Source organism: Myotis davidii, unplaced genomic scaffold (assembly GCF_000327345.1).
Source record: "Myotis davidii unplaced genomic scaffold, ASM32734v1 scaffold1519, whole genome shotgun sequence".
Lineage (NCBI taxonomy): Eukaryota > Metazoa > Chordata > Mammalia > Chiroptera > Vespertilionidae > Myotis > Myotis davidii.
Window position 1 is genome coordinate 185787 of NW_006290662.1, and position 8343 is coordinate 194129.

At 41.1% G+C, this 8343-nt stretch overlaps 1 pseudogene; it reads left to right on the forward strand.

Annotated features, from left to right (window-relative positions):
* The window catches only part of LOC102771152, a 33315-nt pseudogene extending 26577 nt beyond the window's left edge, over positions 1–6738 (forward strand).
* Positions 6739–8343: the final 1605 nt, after the last annotated feature.

The window sequence follows — 8343 nt, forward strand, 5'->3', positions numbered from 1 at the left end:
ATAATTCATTAGAAATGTATAGAAATGCAATAGATTTTTTTGTGTATTGCTTTTGTATCTTGCAACTTTACTGAATTTATTAGTCCTAATAGTTTTTTCATAGAGTCTTTAAGGTTTTTTATGCAAACTATTGTGTCAGCATGTAGTCACAGTTTTACTTGTTCCTTTCCAATTTGGCTGCTCACTCTGGCTAGTACTTCCAATACTATCCTGTATAATGAAAGGGTGATATGCAAGAGCAGAGCCACTGGGAATCACTGGTCTCTATGACACACACTGACCACCAGGGGACAGACGCTTAATGCAGGAGCTGCCCCCTGGTGGTCAGTGCACTCCCACAAGGGGAGCTCTGCTCAGCCACAAGCCAGGCTGACGACTGCCAGTATAGCGGTAGTGGTGGGAGCCTCTCCCACCTCCTCAGCAGCACTAAGGATGTCCGACTGGAGCTAGGCCTGCTCCCCACTGGCAAGTGGACATCCCCTGAGGGCTCCCTGGCTGTCAAAAAGATGTCTGACTGCCAGCTTAGGCCCAATCCCCCGGGGGCGGGCCTAAGCCAGCAGTGGTCATTCCCCGAGGGGTCCCAGACTGCAAGAGGGCACAGGCAGTGCTGGGGGACCCTCCCGAGTGAACAAATTTTTGTGCACCCAGCGGGGACCCCCACCCTGAATGCAAGCTCCATGATAGCAGGTATTGCTTTGCTCATCACTGTATCCTCAGCAACTAACTTTAACCTGAATCAGCACATAATAATCACTAGTTATGTGGCAGTTACAACTTATATTTGTCCAGGTTGTGCATTGTGCAACACCAACGCGTACCATAGAACCCATGGAGTAATTCATGGATTCAAAGTACATAACTATATGGAAACTCTGCCAGTTTGGAAACAATTTTACTATTCCAGGCAGGAGTTTAGTGGCTTATATTATAGTGACAACTATGGGATAAAAGTAAGTCATCAAATCCAATATATATATTGGAGTTAGAACCAACTATACTTGCTAATAGATGGATAATGATAAGAGCATGTGTAAGCAGAATGACTAATTTTCCATTCCCTTGGCTTCCAGTAGAGTGACACTCTTGGCCTCTTTTCACCACTTCACTCTTCTTTTTCACTTGCTTATCTACAGGTAAGGAGAAGAGACTTGTCTGATTAATTTAAGAGAACAAAGTGGGCACACAAGGCTGTGGGAGACTGGCTACATCTTAGTCCTAGTTCAGAACTACGAGAAAAGTACAACAAAGACTTATAGAATTCACATATGCTATAATTAATGGCTCCTTTAAAATTCTGGCAAAACTCATCCCTTTTCCCAAGAACATTTTTTCAAAGTTAAGTACAGAGAAATGAAAATAAATTGTCAGTCTCAAGCAGAAAAAAAAAAGGGAATATATCCAATCTAATAGATGTACATAGGGATAGAAATACTAAATGGTCAAAAAGCTTTCTAATTTATTCACAGATTGTTAAACCTTGAGGCAATCTTTGAGCTTATCTTATCTTTTACATTAAAAAATATTATCTGACCCCTGTGGAAGTAATATGAGGACTTCAGAGCCATTATTCTATAGTGCCACATCACTGACTGGAACTTATTTTTAATCAATCAATCATTTCAAAAATTATTTTCTCAAATAATTTTTCTTTTTGACCAGTTTCTTCTCTACCAATTTATTTTCAGACAATATTATTTTAGGAAATTCACCTAGAATCTCTTATCCCAATTGTAATTGTTGTGAAACAAAACAAAGCTTACCATCTATCTTTGTAATAGTAATACTTCCATGTTTGAGTCAAGCATTTCTGTGCCCCTTCCAAAGAGTCATGCCCGAGCACTACTCATATACTTTTCCCTGCAGAGCCTCATTTCCTACAGCTATCCAGGAGTCTTTTCTCCTTCTTGCTTTCTAATTATTCATTAAAAAGTGTTCACTTTGTCCTCAGGAAGATGCAAACTGAAACCATAATGATATACCACTTCATAATCACTAGGATGAATATAATAAAAAATATGTGCAATAGCAAGGATAGGTGAGGATGTGGAGAAATCAGAACCCTCATATACTGCTATCAAAAGTACAATGGTGCTCTAACCGGTTTGGCTCAGTGGATAGAGCGTTGGCCTGTAGACTGAAGGATCCCAGGTTCAATTCTGGTCAAGGACATGTGCCTTGGTTGTGGGCACATCCCCAGTAGGGAGTGTGCAGGAGGCAGCTGATAGATGTTTCTCTCTCACTGATGTTTCTAACTCTCTATCTATCCCTCTCCCTTCCTTTCTGTAAAAAATCAAGAAAACATATTAAAAAAATATAATGATGTTTTGGAAAACAATTTGGCAGTTCCTCAAAATGGTAAATATAGACGTACCATATGATCCAGAAATTCTACTCCTAGATATATTCCCAAGAGAATTAAAAGCATATACACATAAACTTGTATACAAATAATTCATTCTGTGACTCCCTTGGCCACACTTGAAAATGTGGAAATAGGAAGGTGAAAGGCTGGTTCACAAATACAAATGTGGAATTCAGTTATAGCTTAGTCCCTCCAATGACTAATGCTGCAAGTGATGATACCCCATACTAATATACAGCAAGCACTTCATGCTAATGTAGTATAGGATAGAAGAAGCTGACTCCTGCACAGTGGAAGCACAAAAGGACATCAATTCTCTTTATATGGATATTTTTTATTTAAGATGGATCACTATGTGGAACATGTTTGTCCTTCCTAAGATTCTAAAATCTTAAATGTATAACCAATTTCATATAATCTATGGTGTCTATAATCCATGAATTAGAAAGTAACATTTTTATATGCATGGATTGAGAAGTGAATGCAGATAAAAATAATATAAATAATATCAAAATTGATTTTCTCTGAGCACTGATACAAATTGCATTTGGCTATGCTGTTCTAAACCCTGATTGCACTGTCACACTCAAGATTTCTCAATAGATATACTTGCAATTCCAAATGAAAAGGCAAAGCCAACTGATGATCTAATATATTTTAATATCTGATTCCATTACTAATTAAAATAAGAAGGGTATAGGAATAGGATTGAAAAAATGGACATGCCCATACAACATCCTGATGGCCACTCATTTTTTCTAAATTCCCCTTTGTAATATTTTAAATATTAAAATACCTTTGAATTTTATATTATAGTATAATATAATGGAGATCTGTTGCAATGTAATGCAATTTTTGCCGTAAGTCAGAACTCACCTACATAAGCACCTACATCACTCACATGGAGCACATACACAGCAGTAATGAATTGAAACAGTAAAAAAAAAAAAATTAAAAGAAAGATAACAATTCCTGATCTTTACTTGTGGTAAATAAATAATGAAAAACATAAAGCACATATGTACATAAATCGAAATGATGGAACTTTTTTAAATAAATACTATAAATGGGAGATAGCAATGTAACCACAAAACGATGTACATCAAGTCCAATGTAACCTGAGGACTGCCTGTACTGGCAAAAAAATGAAATTTTCTGATTCAGTGGAAACATGCATAACTCTTAGCTGATTCTTGATTTATCCATCAAGGCATAATATAGTAATACTAGAGGCCCAGTGCATGGAATTCATGCACTGGTAGGGTCCCTAGTGGCTGTCGGTTGCTGGCCCAGTACTCCCGCCCTTCCCCAGGCTGGCCCCACCCACTGGTCAACTCCCAGATGAACTCCCAGTAGAGGGGACAATTTGCATACTACATTTTTATTATATAGGATAAACTGAGACAAATAATTCACCTCCGTCAAATAATTTTTATATAAAAGAACATTTAACTGTACATATTTAGTTGTCTTTTGAGAACCACCTGAAAGGGTCACATCTACTGAGACCTGCAATAGCTTAGGAACCAAATTTTTTATAAATCAATAGCCATTTACTAAACGGATACCCTGGTCTGTTTATCTACCCACAAACACTTCTGATAGCAAATGTGTGAGGTTCCCCTGCCACACACACACAGACTCTCTGGACACCAATTGACTATCTCAGAATTTAATTCAACTCTGACAATAACTACCTGAAGATAGAATCAGACTCCAAAGATAAAGGGCTCAGTCCCACAAGATCACCTCCCACCTCAGACACCAATTAAAAGTCTCAGGCCTCCTGTACTTTTTATGGACTAGCTATTACCATAACCACATCCTCAGGTTCAATAATTTGCTACAATGGCTTAAAGAGCTTATGAAAAATGGTTTATTTATGATAATCAGTTTATTAGAAAGGACATAACTCAGGAATAGTCAAAATTGGAAGTGATGTATAAGGTATAGGAAGAAAGCATGTACAACATCCATGTCCTCTCTGGGTGCACCAGAATCTCAGCATCTCATTTTGTTCACCAACCTTGAAGTTCTATGAATCCTGTTATTATTTTTTTTATGGAAGTTCCATTATGTAGACATGATTGCTTCAATCAATGGCCTTTGGGTAAAAACACAATCTCTAGCCCTTCATCCATACCTGGAGGTTGGGTGGTGCGAATGAAAGTTCCAGCTTTCTAATTGTGTCTTGGTCTTTCTGGAAACCATATCTAGTGGCCCTAAGCCACTAGTCATCTCATTTAGCATACAAAATGACATTATTTTCACATCTGAGTTTCCAATGATCTTAGAAGCTCTTGTGTATAGAACCAGTACTAAGGCCAAACATAACAAGCAAGCTCTTATCACACCTATCACTCAGGAAATTACATGAGTTTTTAGGAGTTCTGTGTCAGGAAACAGGAATAAGGACAAAATATATATTTCTTGCCTTGGCCGGTTTGGCTCAGTGGATAGAGCATTGGCTTGTGGACCGAAGGGTCCTGGGTTTGATTCCAGTCAAGGGCACCTACCTGGGTTTTAGGCTCCTCCCCTCCTGGACCCTGCAGGAGGCAACCAATTGATGTGTTTCTCTCACATTGATGTTTCTCTCTGTCTTTCCCTCTCTCTTCCATTCTCTCTAAAAGACAATGGAAAAAATATCCGTGGGTGAGAATTAAAAATGTATATATCCTATCTAATAAAAGAGTAATATGCAAATTAACCATCACTTCAACACAAAGATGGCGCTGCCCAGCTCCCTCAGTCGCTCCGGAGTCCCCAGTCCTTTCAGCCCAAACTGATTACAATGGCAAGTGGACTGAGAAGGTTTTCAGCAAGTGTGAGAAGCAAGTGTGAGAAGCAAGCCTTGGTGGGTTTGAAGGGAGAGTTGGTGGGCTCAGCGCCACTGCTGCCTGGGGAGGCCCTTGGAGTTCGGTTCTGAAACCTCAAAAACCCGCTCCAGTGTGGGCTGGGGAGGAAGCGCTGCTGCCGCCTGCCCAGCGCCAAGTCCCTGGTTAAGGAAGCGGGTCCAAGTCGCAGCCAAGTGGCCAGGAAGGGCTGTTTCACCCCAGACCATCGTGGCTGAGCTCTGGTGAGGGCAGCAAGCACCTCCGGGATCACTGTCTGCCCCCAGACTGCCTGCAAACACCAGTGGAGCCCGTGCAGGTTGAACATTTTAATGAAAATGAGATGCCTGCACCACGACCCGGTGAGTAGAGGGCAGCGGGATCGGGGTGCAGCCTCAAGATCCTGTTAGGAGGCACCAGGCCTCAGGAGGGGCTGAGAGCAACCTGCAGGTGTGCTATGAGGAAGAGGTGCTAAACCACCAGGACGCTGAGGGCCAGCTGCTGAAGGTGCGCAAAGGTGCAGATGACGTGGCTCTCGCTGGTGCTGAGCTCAAAAAGTGCATCGACAGCCTGATGGACAAAATCGCCTTTCTGAAGAAGGTGCAGGAAGAGGACATCACCGAGCTGCAGGCGCAGATCCAGTATGCTCAGATCTCCATAGAGATGGACGTGTTCTCCAAGCCTGACCTCTCCACCACACTCAAGGACACCCACACCAGTACAAGAAGCTGGCTTCCAAGAACATGTAGAATGCCCAAGAATGGTTCAAGAGCCCTTCACCATGCTGACCGAGAGTGTTGCCAAGAACACTGAAGTGGTGCGCGCAGCCAAGGACGAGGTGTCCGAGAGCTGTCGCCTACTCAAGGCCAAGACCCTGGAGATGAAAGCATGACAGGGCATGAACAAAGTGCTAGAAAAGCAGCTGAAGAGCTGAAGGATAAGCAGAATGCCGACATTAGTGCTATGCAGGACACAATCAACAAATTAGAAAATTAGTTGAGAACTACAAAGAGTGAAATGGCATGGTATTTAAAAGAACACCAGGACCTCCTCAATATGAAGATGGCTTTGGACATTGACATTGCAGCTTACAGGACTCTTGGAAGGTGAGGAGACCTGCTTCAGTTTCACCAGTGTGGGCAGCATAGCCAGTGGCTACTCCTAGAGTTCCCAGGTCTTTGGTCGATCTGCCTACAGTGGTTTACAGACCAGCTCCTACTTTATGTCCACTCGCTCCTTCCCTTTTTAATACACTAGCCACATCCAGGAGGAGCAGATCGAGGTGGAGGAGACCACTAAGGCTGCAAAAGCCGAGGAAGCTAAGGATGAACCCCCCTCTGAAGGAGAAACTGAAGAGGAGGAGAAGGAGAAGGAAGAGGCTGAGGAGGAGGAAGGAGAGGAAGAGGAAGAAGTGCTAAGGAAGAATCTGAAGATGCAAAGGAGGAAGAAGGAGGTCAAGGTGAAGGAGAAGATTCCCAAGAAGCTGAGCATGAGAAGAAAGATGAAGGTGCTGTGGAGGAGCAAGCAACCAAAAAGAAAGATTGAGTCCCCCTTTCCTTAATTATTTCAGGAATAAGCCCCCAAAACCAGGTCAACCCCGTCACCAACCAAGCAGTTGAGTTCCCGGTACTATATGAATGAAGAAGTCAATATATGTAACATTCTGAGGTGACTCAGGTTGGACATTAATTGTTGTGCTATGACTTTTCTCCTTATGCCGAGTATCTGTTTGCTTGCAGAGTGGCTTTCTGTCTTGCTGCCAGCCTGTGCATGGTCCATGCTTATGAGTTCAGGATCTATGGCAATGTGAATAATTCAGATGTTTACAATAAAAAACACATCAATACATGAATTCACTAATGTTAATGTTAAACTTCATGAAAAAAATCGTCCTTTGAATCTTTGGTGGTTAGAAATTGAAGACCTCAAATCATGTGCAATAAAACAGTAAATAAAGTTACACTGAATGACAAAAAAAAAAATACATCAGGGGCCAGGAAATGTTCAAAGAACTGGGGAACCATTCACAAATCAGGAAGGGAAGTCATAGGGTGTATATTATTGCTATGAATACAGTATTACTATTACTTACAACATGTACAATGTAATGTATTAGATGCCTTCCTATCGCATGAAGTATGTATTCTCATAAAGTAATACTGGTAGATATGTTATAGTTATGGTGGAATGTCATGCCCTATCTATACTAATAAAAGGGTAATATGCTAATTATACTGTGAGACCTTCTGGACATCCTTCTGGACAAAGCCATGGTGGCAGGGCTGAGGCAGAGGCGGTTAGGGGTGATCAGGCCAGGAGGGGAGGGCAGTTGGAGCTGATCAGGCTGGTGGAGGGGGCAGTTGGGGGTGAGCAGGATGGCAGGGGGGGCCGGATGGGGTGAAAATATATTCTTATTATATCACAACATCACAGATACCAAGGTTACTTCTTTAGTTGTTAAAGCTAAAGGATCTATGAAAGCACTTTAGAGTCAAATAAGGTCTTAAGGTCATGTGTTTAGATCCATTTGTAAATTAAAGCATACTGTTCCAGGCCTTATATAAAATAAATTAATAAGGTATGGATCATCATCCTTCCTCCCATGAAATCCAGTGGGAAAAACTATTGTTATATATGAAATCATAACATAAAGCACAATTAAAGACAACCCACTGAAGGGGAGAACATATTCACCAATGACACATCTAATAAGGGGTTAATCTCCAAAATTTTAAAGAACTCATACAACTCAACACCAAAAAAACAAATAATTCAATTAAAAAATGGGCGAAGGAACTGAATACACATTTCTCCACAGAGGACATACAGATGGCCGATAGACATATAAGAAATTCTCAGCATCACTAATTATTAGAGAAATGCAAATTAAAACCACAATGAGATATCACCTCATACATGTCAGAATGGTTATCATCAATAAATCAACAAATGACAAGGGTTGGTGAGGATGTGGAGAAAAGGGAACTCTCATGCACTGTTGGTAGGAATACAGATAGACACAGTGACTGCAGGAAACTCTATGGGGCTTCCTCAAAACATTAAAAGTGGGATTGCCTTATGACCTAGTGATTGCACTTCTGGGTATATATATAAAGAAACCTAAAATACTAATTTGAAAGAATGCAGGGT